The following is a 24,109-nucleotide window of genomic DNA, read 5'->3' on the forward strand; positions in this document are numbered from 1 at the left end:
TTGCGGTGGTCCAGTTTTGGCCCGGCTATGTCTCTTGGTGGCCCTGCATGCATTGGATTAACAGTGAGAGACAGCTCTGCAAAGCATGACTGGTGCAATCTCTGGGCCAGCCCTAGAATAGTTAATGGCCAACATAGTGGACTTCTTTCATACAGTGTTCTAAAGGGAGGTTATCATGTAGAATGAGAACAAACAGCACTACGCCCAGGCACCTGGCAGTAGTTCTGAGTGCCGCGTGCCATTTCCTGTGCTAGAAAATCATTTTTATTTTCTAGCACAGGGGACAGGGAGTAGGTATTCCCAGCAGTAATCAGGTAGCATGGCACATTGCCGCCTACTAAATAGGTGGCAGAAAAGACTCAGGCAGTAAATGGAAACATGCTAATTTTGATATTAGTGCATGACCATTAACAACTCAAACAAATATGCCTTTTCCCCACCAGGTAAAAAGTGGTCTGGCGCACAGCAGTCCTATGCGCCAACACTACCGCAGTCCACTTTTTACTGTGGCTTGATACTGTGGCCCCTTTGTGTGTTGTACTTCTTTTTATCTGACATAGTTGGTCTTTCCCCCAATTTGTTATGTATCTTGCTGTGCTGCAAATGGAGGGTTTTTTTTGTTTTGCTTTTATTTATTATCTGAGTTTCTATGTATTGATTGTGTTTTGTTTACAATTGCCTTGCTGCCTTCTGTACCTCACTTTGGGGCAGTTTTACTAAAAAGTGTTAAGAAAGGGGCTTAATGTGTTTAAATGTGGGTCTTTCCCACATGCTAAGCCCATTTCTAATGTGGCCTAAAAATAGCACTTTTTCCTTTTTGCAAGTCCCAAGTTAATTTTTTCCGTCAGCGCACCAGACCTGCAAAAAGATTAACAAAGAAGCCTAGTGGTTAGTGCAGTGGACTTTGATCTTGGGGAACTGAGTTTGATTTCCACTGCAGCTCCTTGTGACTCTGGGCAAGTCACTTAACCCTCTATTGCCCCTGGTACAAAATAAATACCTGACTATATGTAATCCACTTTGAATGTAGTTGCAAAAACCTCAGAAAGGCGGTATATCAAGTCCCATTTCCCTTTCCACCTCCTATTTAAGAGGCAGTAACTGCTCTTGCTGCGCTAGCGATTTCTGTGCGGTAAATGAGAGGAAACCCATAGGAACTGAATGAGCTTCCTCTCATTTGCCGTGAAAGAACATCACTAGTGTGGCTCTGTAAAAGAAGCCCTTAGTCTGTGTTATCCAGTTAGTATGCGCTAATGCGAACACGCAGCAGGATAACACTTCCATGCCCATAGCACGCCCTCTCTCAAAAAAAATAACAAAAAGAGATAAGCACATGATTAGCACACACTGACAGGCAAATTCCTGCAAAATACTCTAGAACGTTATGCAGTAAGCCCCGGTAAGCCTTTTTTCCCCGCGTTAAGCACTTTGCACTTGATGTGGCTTAGTAAAAGGGATCCCTTTCAGTACTCTAGTAGTGGAGTGAGTTACAAATTGTGTTAAAAATATAAATAATGTAATGTGGGGAGGGACAGATGGGAATTGGAAACTAGTGAAAAATAACTTATGATACAGCTTAGAAGTCATGTTGGTTGTTACATGCATATGTGGAACATAGAAAAGTGATGCAAATGGTTAGGTTGCCGAATTCTTGTGTTTAATGTTCCTCATGATTATGTTTTACTGTGGCACTTCAAGTGTTTGGACATTGATGATTAATAAAAATGAATTAAACATAAATAATGTGATAGGCAAGACAATTGGTCAGTAACCAACACCAAAAATGCACCTTAGGTTTGCCCAGTGCTTTTTTTGTAGAAAAAAAGGTGCCGGTACTCACTCTGGGCGGAGTCACCACATATGACTCCACCCCTATTATAGCCACACCCACAGTAGCCACACCCCTTATACCAGCCATAGCTCATATAAACAGACATCATTGAAAATATTATACTAGTATAGGAGAAAAAAATAATGCGATTTTTTTTTTCATTATAAATAATTTCTGTAAGCTGTTACAGCTCCAGTATACCCAGTGCAAAATAAGACAGCAGATGTAAATTCTCAAATTGGACATATTCCAGACACTAAAATGAAAATAAAATGATTTTTTCTACCTTTGTTGTCTGGTGACTTTCTTTTTCTGATCATGCTGGCCCAGTATCTGATTCTGCTGCTATCTGTCCTCTTAACTCCGTTTCCAGGGCTTCCTTTCCATTTATTTCTTTATTTTCCTCCTTTCTTCTTCATTTATTGCTCTATATCCATAACTTAAAAGCTGGGTCCTCCACAGACTTGACTGTCCAGTGGATCCAGCTTCTGCCTATTTTCTCCATCCATGTGCAGTTTTTCTCCTCTCTTCCTTTTACCTCATCTCATCTCCTTCCTCTCTCTTCCCTCCCCTCCATCCATGCCCAGCATTTCTTCTCTCTCCTCCATCCACTCATGTCTAGCAGCCCTCCTCTCCCCTCCATCCACCCATGTCCAGCAACCCTCCTCTCTCCCCTGCCCTCCATCCACCCATGTCCAGCATTTCTTCTCTCTCCCTTCCCTCTCCTCCATCCACCCATGTCCAGCAACCTTCCTCTCCCCTGCCCTTCCCTCCATCCACCCATGTCCAGCAAGCAACCCTCCTCTGCCCTCTGCCCCCCTCCATCCACCCATGTCCAGCGACCTTCCTGTCCCCCCTGCCCTCCCCTGCCATCCACATGTGTCCAGAAACCCCCCTCCCCTGCCCTCCACCCATGTCCAGCAACCCTCCTGTCCTCCCTGCCCTCCCCTGCCATCCACCTATGTCCGGAAACCCCCTCCCCTCCATCCACCCATGTCCAGCAACCCTCCTGTCCCCCCTGCCCTCCCCTGCCATCCATCTATGTCCAAAACCCCCCCTCCCCTCCATCCACCCATCCAGTGACCCTCCTGTCCCCCTGCCCTCCTCTGCCATCCACCCATGTCCAGAAACCCCCCTCCCCTGCCATCCACCCATGTCCAGCAACCCTCCTGTCCTCCCTGCCCTCCCCTGCCATCCACCTATGTCCAGAAACCCCCTCCCCTCCATCCACCCATGTCGTGACCCTCCTGTTCCCCTGCCCTCCACCTATGTCCAGAAACCCCCCTCCCCTGCCCTCCACCCATGTCCAGCACTGTCCCCCCTGCCCTCCACCCATGTCCAGCGACTCTCCTCGTTCCCCTGCTCCCCCTCCCTCCAGCCATCTGAGCCCCCCTCCCGTCTGAGCCCCCCCCCTCCCCGACCCAGTCCCCACCTGCCGCCAGATGACCCTCTTCTGCCACCCGACCCGGCCGGCACCTGACCCAGCATTTTTTAAAAACTACGAAGTGGCGGAGCGGTGCCTCGTATCTGAGTAAAAGAAGAAAAAATCGCTTCGTCGGCCGGCCTTTCCTCACTGTATCCCACCCTCTGATGTAACTTCCGCAAGGGCGGGACACAGTGAGGGAAGGCCGGCCGACGAAGCGATTTTTCTTCTTTTACTCAGACACGAGGCACCGCAACGCCGCTTGTAGATTTTTTAAAAATGCTGGGTCAGGTGCCGGCCAGGTCGGGTGGCAGAAGGGTGGCGGCGCGGAGGGACTCCAGGCTAGCTCTGGGGAGGGAGGAGAGCCGGCTCCAGCACAACTTCGGACCTAAAAAAAAGATGCCGGTACGCCATACCGGCGCGTACTGGCACAAAAAAAGCACTGGGTTTGCCCCAACATATTCATACAAAGAGAAAGCTTATACTCCTTGAGATACAGGGATGTCAGAAATGAAATTTCACTGTCTCAGACTGAAGCTAGAGCTCTGTTTATACATTCTGTTATTTACTGATGTACCAAGTGCTAAAAAAATCCAAAGTGAAAATCTCAGCACATCTGCTTAATGCATGCAGGATTTAATGACTTCTAAGTGTGTGTGTGTGTAAACACTGACAATTAAAGCATATAGAGACTGAGGCTGCCAGCGGCAGCATTAAACCTGCCTCCTCCCTGCCTGCATCTGCTGTCACCCTGAGTATATAACAAGTGAGGGAGGGGGGGATTCAAAGAAAAGAAAGGAGGGTTTATTAGACACAGAGCTTGTAGTTAATTTAAATGTAGAATTATACAAGGGAATGCAAGGCAGAGATGTACTATTTGTAATTGAGTAAGGAAGAAAGAGGGGACCCTGCATTCACCACTCCCCCTTAATAATGGTCATGATGCGGCACCTCTTTGGTTTCATAGATTTGGTAATCAGGCTGTATGTTGGCAGTGGGGCAAAGCAGAAATTCTTCTAGAGTAGTCATACTGAGCCCAAGTGAGCATCTGCAGACAGAATTCAAAAAGGCATGGGATGAACACAGCATATCCCTAATTAGAAAGAGGATGGTATAAAAAGGAAAATTAAATGACTGCATGCATGTTGATGTGTTGAGTGGTGCGTAGACAGCAACTCCAGCTGTGAGGAACTAAGGCCAGTGCCAGGCAGACTTCTACAGTCTGTGTTCCAAGTATGGCAACAGGTTAGGATGTGCTGGAGAGGGCTTTGATGGCAACTCCAGTAGTTGGAAAGTAGGCAAAATGCTGGGTGGAATTCTGCGATCTGTGTCCCATTTAAAGCAAGACGGATAAGGATAGGCTGAAGTTGACTCTGACAGCACCTCTGGTATATGTTACACTGGGCACCGGACTGAATATTGGCCAATACCCAGTTAATTTCCAGGTAGTGGCATCAGGCTTACTGGTGCCCCCTTCCTCTTCTGCCATCCCATTACTCCCTCCTTCCCATCCCTGATGACAAAAGGCTCAACTGAGACACCTGCCCTCCTACCTCATACGGGGTTTTATGGGCAGGAGTGATGCCTACTCATTCCTGCCACCCCCAGCAGCTTTCACAAAATGGTTGCCACAACCCTTACAGACAGTCTCATGGTACTCACTAGTACCGTGAGATAAGGCTGATGCTTGAGGTTGTGACACTCATTTTGTGAAAGGAGCCATGATGGGCAGATGCAAGTGGGCATCACTCCTGCCTGTAGGACCCTACTAGATCACCAGGAAGCTTAAGCTAGGCGCAGAAGAGGGCCTACAGGGATGAGAAGGGGAGTCTCGGTCAAGCTTTATGTGGTAGGGGGTGGGAGGGAGGGTGGATCGGGAATCGGAGGTGGTGAGGGCACTGCATCCCTTATATGCGTCCTGGTCAATATTTAGCCAGTACCTGCATAAGTGTCTCAAGCAGGGACTACATAAGCTCCAACAGTCACTACATGTGTAATTAGCCCCCAATATTCAATGCAAGTGCTCAGACATGGGATGGAATATCCAGGGCTAATTCTGCATTCAGCAATCAGTGTTTTAAAAAGTGCTGACTGCACTGGCTGAATATTGACCGGTCTGTGTTTATTGTATGCATTTTCGAATTCAATCACTGCTTGAATTCCACTACCTCCACCCCCACCCCCACCAGGAGGGTATTTCAGGCATCCAGGGCCGGTTTTAGACATGGTAGGGCCCAGGGCAAAAATTAAGGAGGGGATTCCTGATCTTCCCCTCTCCCCATCTCCTTTGATACTATGCGGTCCGGGCATCTCTTACCCTTCTCTCCACCATGGTCTGTCTCCCCTCCCTTCCTTCCCCTCACCTTGTGGTCTTCTTTAAAAATGTATTTCCCTTCTTAGAGGGGCCCCTGTGCAGCAGCCATCCTCACAAGTTGACTCTGGCTGCCCGGAAGCTTTCCCTCTCTACCACGATCCACCCAGGCAGAAACAGAAAATTGCGGCAGAGAGGGAAAGCTTCAGGGCAGCCGGAAGCAGCTTATGAGGATGGCTACTGCTGCACTGGGACCCCTCTGAGAAAGGAAATACATTTTTAAAGAAGATTGGGAAGGTGAGGGGAAGAGAGGAGGAGACAGACTGTGGTGGGGAGAGGGAAAGAGATGATTGGACCATGGGACCCCTGCAGTAGTGGGGCCCAAGGCAGCTGCCCTGTTTGCCCCCCTAACACCAGCACTGTAGGCATCCACCACTCTTTCTGTGAAAATTTCCTAATGTTGTTCTTAAGTCTACCACCCTGCAACTTCCGTTTATGTCCTCGTAATTCTACTGCTTCCCCATCTCTGGAAAAGATTTGTTTGAATATAAATAATATCATGTCAGATCTCATGGGGAAGAAATCATGAAAATCAAATTTACATCAGTGATCTTTACTAGTTTTCAAGCAGGGCCAATGTGAGGGCCAAGACACTGCAGCTGGCACTATGGGCAGTAGGAGGTCCCCTCCAAAGATGTAGTTTATTTATTTGGATTTAGCTCACACCTCATTCAGTAGTTCAAGATGGGTTACATTCAGGTACACTAGGTATTTCCCTGTCACTGGAGGGCTCACAATTTAACTTTGTACCTGAGGCAATAGAGGGATAAATGACTCACCCAATATCACAAGGAGTAGCAGTGGGTCTAGGAGCCCCTAGGCTACTCCTCCACTCTTGAGGAGGTTTTTTTCCAATGATATGTTTGGCTCAGCTGTTTATACACACTTTATTTCTGGGGGAATTCTGCAAAACTGCACAGTGCAGAATTTACACATTATGGGCAAGATTCTACAAATGGCACTGAAAAACCTTTTAGGCGCAGCTTATAGAACAGCACTTAAGTCCCAGGGATTGTGCTTAAATTTAGGCATGTCCATTTCCACCAACAAAAATGTGGTGCAAATACCTGTGCCTACATTTAGGCTCAGAACCCCCCCCCCCCCCCCCCCATATTCTTTAATTGTGTACGTAACCAAAAACCACAACCATGATGCAACCCTGAATCGCCCATGACCCTCAAATTTCTGCACCCCATTTTTCAGGACACAAGTAAAATTTAGGCATGGATCATGTGCCTAAATTTACATGCGTACATCTTAATTGATTCCAATTAGCACCAATAGCTTGTTATTATTGGTGCTAATTTTGCAGATTATTCAATTAAGGTGCAGTTTGGGTGCACACCCAAATTTGTGGACACATCTCAAAGCACCCTTTATAGAATGAGGGGTTATGCACAGATTTTTCTACAGAGCTCAGAAGGGGGAAGTGAAGCTGTGATCTGCACGAGAAAGCCGAAACAAGAGGTGTCGCAGTTGATCTCACGGATCTGGAAGAAACAGAAGTGGCATCAGAAGTTAAAAAAAAGGACCCAGGGTGCGTGCATGTTACCCATAGAAGATAGTGGGATGGGGTTCAGCTTGCTGGAAAGGAGAGCATCAGTGTCATGTGTTATGGTCCAGCCTGACAGGAATGTGAGCATTTCCAGTGGGGTTTACTGCAAGGGAGCTCATGCATGTTGTGCTGTAGAAGCAAGTCATGTTGATTCTGACAGCAGGAAGAGCACTAGTGCAGTGGAAAGAACCTTGGTGATGAAGAAAAAGTGAGGAGTCAGGCATGGAGTGGATGACAGTTCTGGGCTCCAGTGGAAGGTTCACTCTATTTTGGGGAGACAGAACTGGGATGTCAGTCAGGACAGTAGAGAGTTTCCTGGGGAGGGGTTCAAGGATGAAGAGGTAGAAAGCGAGCTGGAGGAGAAGGAATTCAAGCTTGAGGGGAGAGAGAAACTAGAGGACGGCAGCCTAAGAGGGAGAGAGAGAATTGGGGTGTCATCCTGAGGAGGCAGAGAGGGAGCTGAAGGGAGCAAGCGGAACTGATGAAGATCATTCTGGGAAGGGAAAGATGGTTCTGGAATGAAAGAAAATGTGTGCAGTGGGGTAAAGCCTTGGAGAGATGGAGAAAGCCAGCATGAGTGGTGGGATAAAGTCTAGGGATGGGGTGAGGTCAGTGGAGTTAAAGCTTGGGGAGGGAAAGGGCTGGAGTGACAGAACTTTGGAGGGGCATTGAGTTTTGGAGGAAAACAACTGGGCAGATGGAATTGGGAGGCAGGATTTTGTATGGGAGAAGGGGATAGACTCCAGGGCTAAGATGTTAAGGATGGGAGAGAGAGAAAGACCTGTAAAGCAGGTTCCCAAACTATAGGTCACATCCTCAAATGGGGTCATGATCTGGGCAGGCACTCCATAGGATGTTATTGTTATGCACCACCTAGGAATTATATGCTTCAGCCTTGACAGCAGAAAGCTTACTGAGTACTGCTGTAGAGTCTAGTTTGATTGGGGTAAAAGAGCCAAGGGGCTGATGTGTGAGGAGAGAAAAGCTGTGGAGGGAGGGAGAGAAAGAACTGAGGCATGTCACACCTGGGAGGTCGGTCTTCTTACAATGTATTCCTGGGAGAATTATACACAAAAATGGTGGGCCCAATAGTCAGCTGATAACGATCAGCATTTGGCTAACTGCCACTGGCATTAGACCTGGAAATTCAATGCCCAGCCACTTAACCAACTATAAAGAATCACATAAAGAGAGGACTGCCTTTTATGTGGTCCTATTTTTGTGATGAAGAAGGGCAACCCTTCGAAAGATAATCAAGAAATGTATTAAGTTATGTCCAATAAAAAAGGTATCATTTTCTTTTCCATGTTTTATTTTGTTTTATTTCTATTGATTACCTTTAAAAGTGGACTAACACGGCTACCACACCTCTCTACTTAAAGAGATTTGAATTTAGCTCACACCTTTCTCAGTAGTTCAGATATCCGGTGTGAAATTTTCTATTATTTTACACAGAATTCCTCCGGTAGTAACACTTAGAATGACTCAAGCAACTAAACCAAAATCTGTTCCTTTACATTCTCTCCCTCTCAGTTTGTCTTCCACACACACTCTTTCCCAGCTTCTCTACCCAACACTTTCTTTCTCTTTTCATATCCAGTCCTTATACTCCCCACATTATCTTCTACCAATACAACCCCCCCACCAATCTTTGTCCTAGCTAGTCTCAACTCCCATATGCCGTTCACACCCGTCAGCCTCAGCCCATCCTGCCTTCACTACCATCCAGTCCAAGATGACTCTTCCCTTATCTCCTGCCTTATCCAAAGGCTTGGTGCTGACAGTACTTCCATAATAGATGTTCTGTTTTCTTTCAGCACACCATGGCCTTCAATGAGATTGAGCTCTGCTATGCACAAACATCCAGGCTGTTTTCACAGTCTCATGAGAACAATGCAGGAGCCTGGACACTGCATAACTCAGTCACTGAAAGTCTGGTGGTACAGGTAGAAAATAGAAGGGCTGTGGCAGAGCCAGCACCAACAACAGATCTTCTGAAGAAGGAAGGGGGAGGGCGAGTGTGCTGGAGTCAAGAAGCTCTACATAGGGTATGTAGACAGTTGTGACTGTCTCCCAGGCCTTACAATGAAAAACACTGATCTATATTTTCAGCTTCTTGCATAATAGAAATGGGACTGCATAAGCAATGACTGTTATTTCTTGGATGATGTCAACTGGCAGAAACATAACCTCAGTTTTAGTCCACAAACTCGACCTATAAATCAAATGGTTTGTAAATACAGAATGACTTCTGTCACCATTGTGGCTTTTTAGCCAGCAGCCCTCCCACAGAAACAGTGACCCTGCATCTGCAACCTTCCTATGGAAATAGCAAGCATGCTGCAGCAACCCACATTGACAGATGTATTCATTACTATTCCTACTTGTTATATTTGCAGCACTGGGCAGGTTATTTTTAAATGCGGCATACATGCATCAGACAAGAAGGAGACTTTTTCTACGAGATGCAGCAGAAAGAAGACATTTTACATTTGTGTTGTGCTAAACACCAGTCAGGGCTTGGCAGTAGATGAGCGACTCCAGAGCACAGCCTGGCTGAATGAACACGGAAGAGCTGACGATCCTCCCACTTAACAGTGACACTCTAATCACTGTAGAAATGTCAGCCATTGGAGGAGTCTCTGGCTCCTTCACATTTCTATCAGAAAGAGGTGAATGTAAGGCAAGGAAAAATATAACAAGGCAATGCTAGAATCCTTCTAGTGCTCCTTTTATGCCAGCTCTGGCTGTACACATTTAGAAATGATATACAGAAACAGAAAATATGATGGTGAAGAAAGACCATTAAAGCCAGCAAGTCTGCCCAATTTTATTCCTGATGCACTGCCACAGACCCTAGTTATCGGTGGCTTTCCCTCTGCAGTCCCTCACTGCATTCTGTGATACGCCTTTGGAACAGCTGGAGCCTGGGCACTGAGGCTTTGAATTGGAAAAACTTCCCCCAGCAGGATTCTGCAGCAGATAGGAAAGGCCCAGAGAGACCTAAAGAAGGGTCAGTTATAGAAACCTCCAATGCTTAATTGTAATTTGACACACATGCACCTGAGGCCAAGGAGGTGCACTAGTAGCATCCACCGGATGCCGTTGCTGCACTGCACATTACACTGAAGAGGGGGTGAGATGGATATAAGAAACATGGGAAATATAGTGGCAAATAAGGAATCAAAGGCCCATCAGATCTGTTTCCTTTCACAATGTCAAATAGATTCCAGTTGATCTCTCTTTCCAGCTAAGTATCCTCTGTACTTATTCCTAGGCTTTCCTGAATTCTGATACTGTTTTTCACTTCACTGGTTCTCCTGGCAGACTGTTCCATGTATCCAAGATCCTGTCCATGAAGAAATATTTTCTACAGGAGGAGAAGGGTTCAGATAAAAGTGAATTATTGAAAGAACATAGTTCATGCAGATGGGTCTAGAGAGGGATAAGGGAGGAAAGAAACTGAAGTGCTGCAGAATGAATAGACTAGTAAGGAGTTTGAACTGTATATGGAAACATGGTATCCAATGTGAGTGTAGTGACAATGGGGGAAATGTCATACATCAGAAGTTTGAACAGATTGAAGGGAAGAGAGATGTTTAGTAGGAGACCTGTGAAGAGCAGGTTTCAGTAGTCTATGGGAGGTGAAGAGAGCATGTTAAGGGTTTTGATAGCATGTTTAGAAAGGAAGGGTCAAATTTGGGTGATGTTATAGCAGTCTATTGGATATGTGCACAGAAAAAGAGAAAGGAGTCAAAGATGACCCCTAGCTTATGAGCTGAAGAGACAGGAGAGATGAAAGAGAAATATGGAATGAAGAAAGAGGAGAGGTGGGTTTAGGGGGAAAGATAAGAAGTTTAGTCTTGGCCATGTTCACTTTCAGATGACAGTGGGACATTGAGGCAGGAATATCAGACAACCAGGCTGGATTCCTGCTGAAATTTCTGGTGTAGAGAGGTAGTTCTGAAAGCCATGAGAGGAGATTAAAGAACCAAGGGAACAAGTATATATAGAGACGAAAAGAGGCCCCTAGGTACACCGACTGGTAGTAGAATAGCAGTGGAGGAAGATCCACCAGAGCATACACTAAAAGTGCAATGGAAGAGATAAGAACAAAACCAAGACAGACAGAGCCTTAAAATCTAAATTAGGACAACGTATCAAAGAGTTGGTGGTGATCAACAGTGTCAAAAGTAGCAGATAGGTACAAGAGACAAGGGAAAAAACTACCAGTTAGGATGGGATCTGCATTTCATGAGCTGGTATTGCGTGAGATGTAATACCCCTCTGCTCTTTACACATCTGTCCCCCTTCTCTGCTCAATGCAGCAATATGCTTATGTTTGTTTAATAAATCATTTGTTATACTTCCATTCAAAAAAAAAATCAAAGCAGTTTACAATCTAATCAATAAGTATATTGCAAAATTACAATTAACAAAAGAAACAAACAAAATAAATAATAAAAACAAATCATTTCCTAGCTTTGGTCTATCAATCCACCACCAGCACCCATCAATCTAGTCTGATCTCTTACAATAAAAATATCATTCAAATGCCAGGCCAAATTAATAGGTTTTCAACCCAACCTTGAATTTCTTATAATGTAATTCATCTCTAAGATAGTGGGGTAAATTATTCTCAAGCATTGGAATTAAGTACAATAAAGCAGGCTGTCGTGTAATATCTAACCATGCTAAATTAAAGGATGCAAGGGCCCCTGCTGTCTTTATGCTATTCAAGCTAGCCTTTGTGATATATTTCTGTGAATTTGTATTTTATCCCAACTATACATTTTCTAGGGCTCTTCCTCAGTTGCTGATGAATGCAGGATTTTGCCATCTCAGTATTAGTGGTGGTCATGGGTTGCCCCAATTCGACTTGAAGCTCAGTTTTACATAACATGTTGAGGTGCTCCATTCCCCATGTATTTTACAAAAGGCTCTGCCAAACACAGAGCCTTTTGTAAAATACTGTAAAATACAGGAATGCACATGTATCTGTCAACACATCCAGCAGGAACAGTGATTTAAAAAAGCTACATATGTGAAAAATTTGTCCTGCCCTCCCCCCAATTGTGCATGGAAGCAGCACTTTACAATTGCTGCTCCCAACATCCACACAACCCTGATCCTCTCCCAAGCCAGCATGCTGGGCTGCCCTCCTTGACAGTCACTACAATAGCAAGAAGATTTCCCCCCTCCCCATCATACACTCTTCGTGACAACAAGATCCCTCCTCCTATTCCCCACCCCCTCCCCTTTGCCTCCTTATCCCATCCCCAGCTCACTTTAGTGGGAACTGGTGCAATCCTGCTCTTTTTGGGTTCAAGTTCAAAAATTATTTTCTTTTTTTCTTATATACCACCTGCAAACCCAAAAGCTATTGAAGTGGTATACAAATCAAGTACAGTGAGTATTTTTCTTTCCCCAAAGGGCTCAAAATCTGAGCTTGAACTTGAGGCAACAGAGGGTTACATGACTTGCCCAAGATCACAAGGAGCTATGGTGAGATTTGAACTGGCTACCCTGGGACTCAACCCTCTTGCTCTTACCATTAGGCTACTCCTCCACTCTGTTCCCTATCTGAGTTCCAGGTACTTAGTGCTGCCCCAGCCACCCCATAAAACAATGCCCTTGCCAAAAGGAGAGGGGAGATGGCAGGACATTGGAGGTTCGAAGTAACATAGGGCCCCTTTTACCAAGCTGTGGCAAAAGGGGGTCTGTGCTGGCATTGGCACGTGTTTTTGATGCACGCCGAGGCCCACTTTTACCGCAGCGGATAAAAGGTAGGTCTTCCTTTTCTTCAGGAAATGGCCATGTGGCAAGTGAAGCACTTGCCACGTGGCCATTTCTGGGGGAGTCCTTACCACCACCCACTGGGGTGGCGGTAGGGCTCCCATGCTAACCCAGTGGTAACCAAGCAGTACTACCAAATATGACGGCGCTCTGGGGATGGGAACTACTGCCATGCTGCCACAGTAGCACGGCGGTACTTCCTTTTTAGCAAGTGGTAAGCCCGCGACGGGCTTACCGCCGCTTTGTAAAAGGGCCCGATACTAACATATACATACTGAATGGGTTTGAATCTCTTCCTGGCAATGCAGCTTTCAGGAATTACATTTGTAACCATATATTTAAAGCAGATCTAGATTTGTTGGATTTTGAGGATAAATTTGAGAGGGCCCAATTTTCCCTGAGCCCCTGAGTGCACCTCCCATTGAAAGTAAACCCAAAGCATCCATCCAATATGCAGACGTTGTAAAAGCATCTAGTGCAGAATGGCAGCATTTGCCCATCTAGATTTCATAAATGTGCAAGTAGCAGTTTTGGAAAGCCACTATTTGCAACTGTAGAACCCCAGGACAGAGATTTCAAGGGGGTATAGGGGGCATGGTTTGGGTGGGCAGAATATATAGACAAGTATTTCTCTTTCTACAAGAGGAGTGCATGTAGTGGCTCAGAGGGACACACAAATGCCAGCTCGAAGGCTAATGCTACCACCTCCAACAACCTCCAAAATCAACACCCCTCAGCAGACAAGCCCTCTCCTAAACCCCTCAATCCCACCCCAGCTCTTACCAGAGGTCCCTGGTAGTCCAGTAGAAGCAGGAGTGATCTTCACGCTAATCGGTGCACAATGGTTGGGGAATAAGACCAGTGCTGGGCAGACTTCTATGGTATGTGCCCCGAAAATGAGAAGAACAGATCAAGATCAAGTATGTGTATGTTATATTGCATCATACCATATGCTGTGAGTTTTATCTTGTTGGGCAGACTGGATGAACCATGCAGGTCTTTATCTGTCATCATCTACTATATTACTATGGGGCTCATTTTCAAAGCACTTAGACTTACAAGGTTCCATAGGTTACTATGAAACTTTGTAAGTCTAAATGGTTTGAAAATACACCTCTATGTATCACTAATTCTTAGAAACCCTGCAACCAGCTAATTTTATTCTGGGGTGTATATAGGTGTGCCCCACTGATGGGTATAGAAGGTAAAACAATAAGGCAGACCTTGTAAAAAAAACACAGTCTTTATTAATAGATTAAAAGCTCCCAGAAGTTCAACATAAAAATGCTCGACATGGCCATGTTTTGCCAGTACAAATGGCTGCATCAGGGGCAGTAGGTCACTGTAAATGAAAATAAAATCATTCAGTGTCTTTGTAAAAAAAAAAAGGTTTTAGTAACTTGCAAAGAAAATAATGAATAGAATATATAAAAACAATTAAATGAGCGTAAAACACAAGTGGAATTCTCAAAAGCACCTTTAACAGTGGCACCATATTAAAACCTAGTAGCTGGGTACTCAAACGATATACAAGTATAAAATAGTTAAAACAGAGAGGCTTACCCAGCTGGTGTAAAGTGCAAAAATCAGCCTGGCTGGTGCAGCTGTTAGAACATAGCAAGCACTAAAAAAAAAAAGGGGGGGGGGGCAGAAACACCACAGATTATCAAAACAGCCATACTAGGCTGAAATAAGGTTTTACGTTCAATTGTTTATTTATTTATTTATTTATTTATTCTATTTATTATTTTCTTTGCAAGATACTAAAAATGTTTTTTTACAAAGACACTGAATGATTTTATTTTCATTTACAGTGACCTACTGCCCCTGATGCAGCCATTTGTACTGGTGAAATATGGCCATGTCGGGCATTTTGTGTTGAACTTCTGGGAGCTTTTAATCTATTAATAAAGACTGTGTTTTTCACAAGGTCTGCCTTGTTGTTTTACCTTCCATATTGGATTTGGCGGACTGCCTGCCTTGCTGTTTTTTGACTACTGATGGGTATATAAATTTTTTCAAGGAGTGGCAGCTCTCATGAGTGGGGGTTTTTTTTCATAGTGCCATCAGCCCATCATCAGGGACACGGGTAGTGTGTATCTTTCATTCTCACTTTCACTTTATTACAATCTCTTTTTACTCCTGTACCGTTTTTCTTACATCTTTCAGCTGTCATCCCCTCCTCCACTCTATTTTCTCCCTCCTACCCATATATTCCTTGTTCTTTGTCTCACATCCCTTTCAACTCCTTCCTTGGCTCTTCCATCTCCATATCATTCTAAATTCATTTAATGCTCCATTTTCATTCTTATCCTCTGCCACCAACAATCTTCCATGTATTTCCTCCCTAGCATCTGTCCTTTTTCTCCCATGTAAGTGTGACTGGCGGTTGTCTTCAGGATTTTGCAGACATTGGCAGACAAAGGGGTAAGAGTAAACAGAAAAATTCTTTATTACTGTGTTCTAACATACAAAAGCTGGTTGCATCACAGCTTAGTGCAGTGCCATCAGTGTTCTTGTCAAACACTAGGGCTGGCTTCTTGTCATACCCCAAATACAGTGTTACTGTTCCAAACAAACACAGTCCAACACAGACTTGCCTTCAGCCTGGACACACAACATATGAGTCTTCAAGGTAATTGCAGAAACTTCCTATCTTCATTGTCTTTCCCATATAGACTCTGGAGATCCTAGCTTAAGGGCTCTGCTTCCCTGAGCCCTCCCCTAGGTATTAGAACCCAGCCAACTCCTTGGAAGGATTCCTTTTCTCACAGCCTTCCTCCAGGAGACCACATGCCTCAGGGCCTCACCCTGGGAAACCTCTTGCTTTGGGACCTCCCTGAACTGTTCTGGCTCAGGGAATTGAACCTCCTTCTTGCCTGAGCCCCGCCCCTCTGACAAGGAAGGTTTAGCGCCGCCTGCATTAAAGCTGAACTATAACCTCAGAGAGGGAGTGCTTCTAGGGACGCCTGCCACTATGTTATTCACTCCCTCAAACCCCACTTCCCCAGAATCCTCTCCTTTGTTTCTTGTATAGATGTGCAACCAAACTCTTCCATCTGTACCCCAGCATTTGACGTCTTCCTTCCCCCACCCCATCATCGTCTCCCCTTCCTCTTGATCCCCATCCCCAGCAACTGCCTTCTCTCCCCCCCCCCCTCCCCACCACCACGCACACACACTTTTGCCTTTGCGGATTGATCTCCTCTCACCATCTGCCTTTGCTCCCCCTCCCCCCACTCCATGCATATAACTTGCCTTGATACCTTTTCTTCTGTCCAAGCATCAATACCCACCTCCCCTCAAGTTCCAAAGCTCAGTGGCAGAGCCTCAGCAGTCACCACTGCCATTGTAAGATCAGCATGCAAAAAAATACCAACCCACATGATTAGAACATGTTTACAATACCAGCATAGATAAGCCAGAACAGCAGTAACTGTGGAGAGGCTTCTGTTCTTCTGCCAGGTTCTGTGTAACTTGAGGTACTTAACAACATAAGTATTGCCATACTGGGATAGACTGAAGGTTCATCAAGCCCAGCATCCTGTTTCCAACAGTGGCCAATCTAGATCGCAAGTACCTGGCAAGATCCCAAAAAAGTACAATACATTTTGTGCTGCTTATCCTAGAAATAAACAGTGGATTTTCTCCAAGTCCATTTTAATAATGGTCTATGGACTTTTTTCCTTTAGGAAGCCATCCAAACCTTTTTTAACCCCGCTAAGCTAACTGCTTTTACTACAATCTCTGGCAAAGAATTCCAGAGTTTAATTACATGTTGAGTGAAGAAACATTTTCTCTGATTCGTTTTAAATTTACTACTTTGTAGCTTCATTACATGCCCCCTAGTCCTAATATTTTTGGAAAAAGTAAACAATCGATTCACGTCTACCCGTTCCACTCCACTCATTATTTTATAGACCTCTATCATATCTCCCCTCAGCCGTCTTTTCTCTAAGCTGAAGAGCCCTAGTCACTTTAGCCTTTCCTCATAGGGAAGTCGTCCCATCCCCTTTATCATTTTCGTTGCCCTTCTCTGTACCTTTTCTAATTGCACTATATCTTTTTTGTGATGCGGTGACCAGAATTGCACACAATATTCGAGGTGCAGTCGCACCATGGAACGATACAAAGGCATTATAACGTCCTCATTTTTGTTTTCCATTCCTTTCCTAATAATACCTAACATTCTATTTGCTTTCTTAGCCATCGCCACACACTGAGCAGAGGGTTTCAACATATCACCAACGATGATGCCTAGATTCCTTTCCTGGTCGGTGACTCCTAATGTGGACCCTTGCATCACGTAGCTATAATTTGGATTCCTCTTTCCCACATGTATCATTTTGTACTTGCTCATATTAAATGTCATCTGCCTTTTATATGCCCAGTCTCCAAGTCTCATAAAGTCCTTTTGTACAATCCTCTTGAGATTTGACAACTTTGAATAACTGTGCCATCAGCAAATTTAATTACCTTATTAGTTACTCCCATCTCTAGATCATTTATAAATATGTTAAAAAAGCAGCGGTCCCAGCACAGATCCCTGGGGAAACCCACTATCTATCCTTCTCCATTGAGAATACTGACCATTTAATGCTACTCTCTGTTTTCTATCTTTTAACCAGTTTTTAACCCACAATAAGGGGGAAAATCCTTTCTTGTATGCAGCTCTCAATCTCTGAAATAGGTTGCTTAGATGTACATTGTTTTACTACTGTTTTATTAAAATTCTATTAACTTTGTATTTCAAATTACTATGTAAGCCGCATTGAGCCTGCATTGTGTGGGAAAGCACAGGGTACAAATGTAATAATATTAATATACAATAGGACACTATAATTTCCCATGACTCTCCAATTTCCTCTGGAGTTTTTCATGAGGTACTTTGTCAAATGCCTCTTGAAAATCCAAATACACAACATCAACCGGCTAGCCTTTATCCACGTTTGTTCATCCCTTGAAAGAAATGTAATATTTTATTTATTTTAGTTACATTTGTACCCCGCGCTTTCCCACTCATGGCAGGCTCAATGCAGCTTACATGGGGCAATGGAGGGTTAAGTGACTTGCCCAGAGTCACAAGGAGCTGCCTGTGCCTGAAGTGGGAATCAAACTCAGTTCCTCAGTTCCCCAGGACCAGAGTCCACCACCCTAACCACTAGGCCACTCCTCCTCTAGATTGGTAAGGCAAGATTTCCCTTCACTAATTCCTTGTTGGCTTTGTCTAATTAATCCATGCTTTTGAATATGTGCAGTAATTTTGTTCTTTATAATAGTCTCTACCATTTTGCCCAGCACCGACGTAAGGCTCACCAGTCTATAATTTCCCGGATCTCCTTTGGAACCTTTTTTTCGGTACCATGCTTGATTTTAAAGATAAATTACATATTACTAACAATAGTTCCACAAGTTCATATTTTAGCTCTATTAGTACTCTGGGATGAATAACATCCAGTAGGGCATTCAGAGCGGATTGAGAGCACCATACTGTAGCTCTTGCATTCATCTAAAAGAAAAATGTACCTGAAAATGCCTTAAATTAAATTAAATTTTGTTTAGTCTAATTTGTTACATTTCTTTGTAGTTGACGATTACTATTTTTCTGTTGAAACAAATTATTTTTATTATGCTGATTGTTTTATATTGTTGTTCAGTACTCTGTAGCCCTGTTAGGATGGATGGTCTATAAATCTAAAAATAAATTGAAATTAATATCTGTTTTCTTATATTCACTGCAGCTCCTACCATATGCCAATTAAATCACATTGGAACTGAGTTTCAAAAGGCTACTGAGCAGCCAAGATAAGCTATTTTCAGGAGATATTTCAGCTGAAATTTAGCTGCCTAAATTTAATCCAGTTATAACTACACTAGCGTTGGCCAGCAAGCATTGTGATTTCTCCCAACTGAACTCCAGTCCCTGGAGCACAACAATTTCAGTGGCTAGACTTAGCCATCTAGTTACTTTGGGGCGAAAACTTCCCCTGCCAGCTCTAAGTAGCCAGCTGGATCTCTTTTGAAATAGATCTCATTCCCAACAAGAAAATAATGACTGGATTAAGCATCACAGATTCCTATGTAGCCACATAGTTATCAGAGGCAAGCAGGAGAAAAAGAAAAAAAGACAGTCCCTTCCTGTAATCTGCACACCACTGCCCTCCTCAGCAGGTGTCACTGCTATACTTCTAAGATGAAGGGAAATCATTATCACACTCTTATGTGTTTTGTTCTGGCATCCCTTGAGGAAGCTCCTTCAAAACTGTGTTGGCATGATAGCCAAAGCTTCAGAAAACCAAACCTTTGCTGCTTGTCACCAGTGCAACAAGCACTGAACCAAATTAGCATAACACACAGGCATATTAGCACGCATACACACACACACATAACATCACATTCATGCATTACCATCATACATACATATATGTATCTACAACTACTGCTTATATAGTGCTGCTACTGACCATTTTCAAGTTTGATTCTATCTCAAAAATGATTGAAAAAGTTGCCCTTCATTAATTTACAAACTTTTTCGATAAGGCCCATTCTCTTCAACCTCATCAATCAGGCTTCTGCATAGGTCATAGCACAGAAACCTTACTGGTTTCCCTAGTAAATTGAATCAGGAAGAATTCAGATGCCGACATGGTCCTACTCAACCTAAGTGCTGCCTTGTCCTCATGAACCACAGTCTCTTGTTACCAAACTGGAGTAACTAGGCCTGGGGGCCACAGTCCTCTGCTTGTTTAGGATGTATTTGTGAAAAGGACCCTCCCAGGTTGTCTGGAACACTAGCTAGTAAATTTTCAAACAGACTATGGGCATAATTCTCAATGTTAAGAGCATAAATTCTTTGAATATCAGGTCCAAAGTTATCAGGACAGCACATTTCAAAAGCTGACATGTTCCAGTCACTTAACTGAAAATCTGTTCTCCCTTTGTTGTCTGGGCATTTTATTTTACTAATCCACTTGTTCTCAGCCTCTCATTTTGACTTTTCTTGTGTTGTCTTCATCTAAGTTCTTTCCATAGTCTTGTTTTTATTTCTTCTGTTTTCCTTTCCTGTCTACATCTGTCTCTCTTCTTGCATCTCTACTCAGCAGCTAGATTTTACCCCTTATTCTCCCTTTCTCTCACACTAGTCCCCAGTTTCCCTCTTTTCACATTTTACCTACCCTTGAGCTTTCCATCTTCCATTCTTGACCCTCACCGGCCTCAATTTAAATTCCTCCACCACATCTCATTCTCTCACCAACCCCAGTTCACTACCAGGGCCGCCAAGAGGGGGGGACAAAATTCCCGGGGCCCAGGCCTTCAAGGGGGGCCTGGCGCCGCAGTCCCACCCACCACCACCACCGGGCCCTTTCCACCCGAACCCTCGCCAGCAGAAGTGCTGTCTTCTGACTCCGGCGTGTGCAGCCCACACAGACGCGCTTCTCTCAGCTGATCTTCGCTGTACTCTGCAGGGCTTCTGTGCATCCGATGTCCTGCAAGTGAAGGATGTCAGATGCACAGAAGCCCTGCAGAGTACAGTGAAGATCAGCTGAGAGGAGCGCGTCTGTGTGGGCCGCACACGCCGGAGTCAGAAGACAGCACTTCTGCTGGCGGGGGTTCGGGTGGAAGGGGCCCGGCCCGGTGGTGGAGGCGGGTGGGACTGTGGCGCCGGGACCCCTCAGGGGGGGCGGCGACAACCTGGGAGGTGGGGTGGCAGTGGGGGCAGCCTTGTCCCGGGCTCGGCCCAGTCTCTCGGCGGCCCTGTTCACTACCCTCCTGGCATCAAGCTCCTTTCATCTTTTCCTAACCTGCTACCCAGTTTCCTCATTTCCAGCTATTTCCCTCTCATTTCTCTTCCTCCCCCTGTAATCTAGAATCAATCTCTCTCCCCCACTTCTACCACTCTCCCCTGGTCCAGTCTCTCTCCACCATCCACTTCCTCCTTTCCTCCCCCCCCCCCCCCACTCTAGCATCTCTCCCTCTCTTCTCTCCCCCCCCCCCCCCCCAATATTCCTCCAAACTTTCTGTGGGTCACTGACAATGGCAGCAATGGTACTTCCCTATGCTGCATCCCTCCCACAGGAAGTGGAATCATAGGGGGCAGGACATGGCAGAGGGAAGGCCCCGATGCCAGCTGGAGGCAGCCTGTCTTCGTTACTGCCACTGCCACACTGCAAATTTCAAGGACCATGGAAGGGGGGAAGAAGGGAAGAGAGGGAGAGATGCCAGACCTATGCACTGGACTACTGAGTGGGGAGCAGGGAGCCAGTACATGAGAGAAGGGCACTTCAGTCCAATGGTAGCTGCACCCCTTCCTTGAGGGACAGTGTGATATTATAAATCACAAGCACCAGTGTAGTGAGAGGCACTGTGACTCTATGGGGTGGTCTCAGAATTCAAGATTAATATGAATAAATCTGAAATTTTAGGTTATAATTTGGAACCGGAGTTTATACATACCTTACAGAACTTGTTTTCTTTCCATTGGGCCATCCAGTATATTATATATGTCACACCCACACTGCAAGGCCTCTTTCAAGCTAACTTTCCCTCCAAGGAATGTGAATTGTTTTTGGACTTGGATAAGTGGGAAGGTCTGGACCTCTCCTGGCTGGGTAGGGTGCAGGCAGTGAAAATGATGCTTTTACCCAAGCTATTGTATTTATTTATGGTGCTGCCCCTCCCAATCACTTGCCAGTTTCTCCGGCAATTGAAGTAGAAGGTTTTTGCATATATCTGGAAAAGAAAGCCACTGAGGGTGCAGACAGATATGTGGTACCAGCCCATAATAAAGGGAGCCCCAAACTTTGTTTCTGTATTATCGAGTGGCTCAACTTCGAGTGCTTGCAGAATGGATCACTGTTACCAGGAAACCTTGGCTGTGGATAGAGCAGCACTGGTTGGGATTGGAAAAGTTAGGTTCAGTGCTATGGCTGCCCAGAAAGGAGTTATTGACCATCTTTATGCGATTTCCACTCCAGACTTGGTTTGCACTTCTGGCAAAATGTTTCCGAGATAGGCAATACTTCTGCCATATGGCTATTTGCACTGCCCTGGGCTTTTCCTAAGGAGCAGAGGATTCCATCTATAAGGTTTGGAAGAGCCAGGGTCTTAGCACACTGGGACAAATATAGGAGGAGGGGGAACATTTGCCTTTTGAGGAGTTGCAAGAGGAATATGGTCTACCACAGCACCATCAGTTTTCCACTGTGAGATTATATTAATCATAAGGCGAGTGGAACTAAGCCTAGAAGAGACTGCCTTAGAACAAGCACTCGGGGAGGGGGTGAAAAAGGATGTGTTTCCCACCTATATACTGCCCTATTATTGTTCAGTATACCTGTCTTGCATTATACACAGAGGCGGGAGCGAGACTTGGGAGTCAGCTATAACTTTAAGAGCTTGGAGAAGGCTCTTCGTTACCTTCTGAAGGTGTCTGTGTCTAGTTCCCTGGTAGAGAATGGCAATAAGCTACTGTACCATTGGTATTATACCCCTTACCGAATAGTGAAAATGTATGAGCAGGGCCTGTGCAGACAAGGGTGATATGTTCCACATCTGGTGATCCTGTCCCATAATCCAGAGTTATTGGACCAAGATCCTTCATATGTTTCAGCAAGTAACTGAGGTGGATTACCCTGCCAAGGAGGAATACTGCTTCTTGCACTTCAGGACAGTGGGAGTTTAATCTGAACTATTTAAATTGCCTCCCGTGGTGACAGTTCTTCATAAGATGGACTACATTTATCAAATGTCAAAACTAATGGCTTTGAGAACAGACAGTGGGCCCATTATCCAGCTTTGCGGCTCCAGTTGAGCGTGGACCTGGATGCACCTCAGCTAGTGACTTTCAATGCTTAAACTGGTACAATCATCATTTCTTTTTTGAGGGGGGAGTTATAATGGTTCCCTATTGACTATGACAGAGGAGGGGGAGGTTAGGAAGGGTTCTACAGGATGTATCTGTAGTGTTTTGCGCCATGTTTATAGTTGTCTGTTATGCTTTACTTTCTAATAAATAAAAGTTTAATTAAAAAAACAAACAAAAAAAAACTTTGAATGACCATGAACAGAGTTGCAAGGAATAAGCTAAAGAGTGTGGGTACTAAAACGAGAGACACCAAAAACTACAGGTCTAGGGACTAAAGACTTAAATATTAATTTTCAGCTGACAACGTGATCCTAAATTTGGCTGAAAATAGATTACAAATTTAGGAGCCCAATTTAAGAGTATAAATTTAGGAGCTCAGCATTTTCTGAACATTAGGCCCTTTATATTTTAAAGAGTACAGAAATTTCAGTGCTACATTGCATTTAGACTTCTTAGTGGTTGCTTATTCTGTTTTTGAGGTTCTGTCTGTGTTCTGCAACTGTGTGAGGTATAATACTAGTATTTGGTTTCTGTGTAGGGCTCCGTAGCAGCCTGTCTTGTTCTTTTTTCATTAGGAGGCATATTGGTATTCCAGAGTGCTGCATTTTAAAGGTAGGGTAATTACTATTTGAATCCTGACATTAGTACTGCTTTATTATGACAGGCTCTCTTTATAGGTTTGGAATGTGATTTTTGCAGGGTTTGGTTACTGGATCTCCCACCCCCACCCCCATTCCCCACTACCTTGGGAGACATTGAGGGGCATTTTCGAAAGAAACGTCTAAGTTGGAATTTGGATGTCTTTGTAAAACGTCCAAATTCGGAGGCGGGGAAAAGGTCATTTTCAAAAAAAGATGGACGTCCATCTTTCGTTTCGAAAATCCCAAGGACGTCCTTAGATTTGGATGTCTTTGATTTTCAGCGATTTTCGAAATCAAAAACGTCCAAGTCTAAAACGTCCAAATGCAAGCCATTTGGACGTGGGAGGAGCCAGCATTTGTAGTACACTGGTCCCCCTGACATGCCAGGACAGCAATGGGGCACTGCAGTGGACTTCATAAAATGCTCCCAGGTACATAGCTCCCTTGCATTGTGTGCTGAGCCCCCCCCCAAAACCCACTACCCCCAACTGTACACCACTACCACAGCTCTTACAGGTGAAGGGTGGCACCTATATGTGGGTACAGAGGGTTTCTGGTGGGTTTTGGAGGGCTCTCTGTTTCCTCCACAGATGTAATAGGTAGGGGTGGAGTATAGGCCTGGGTCCA

General features: G+C 44.7%; 1 protein-coding gene across 1 annotated transcript in view; it reads left to right on the forward strand.

Moving 5' to 3' along the window:
* MACROD1 (mono-ADP ribosylhydrolase 1) overlaps window positions 1–24,109 on the forward strand; it is a gene marked incomplete in the record, with an annotated part of 1,234,860 nt that overhangs the window by 505,564 nt on the left and 705,187 nt on the right.

Source organism: Microcaecilia unicolor, chromosome 11 (assembly GCF_901765095.1).
Source record: "Microcaecilia unicolor chromosome 11, aMicUni1.1, whole genome shotgun sequence".
Taxonomy (NCBI): domain Eukaryota; kingdom Metazoa; phylum Chordata; class Amphibia; order Gymnophiona; family Siphonopidae; genus Microcaecilia; species Microcaecilia unicolor.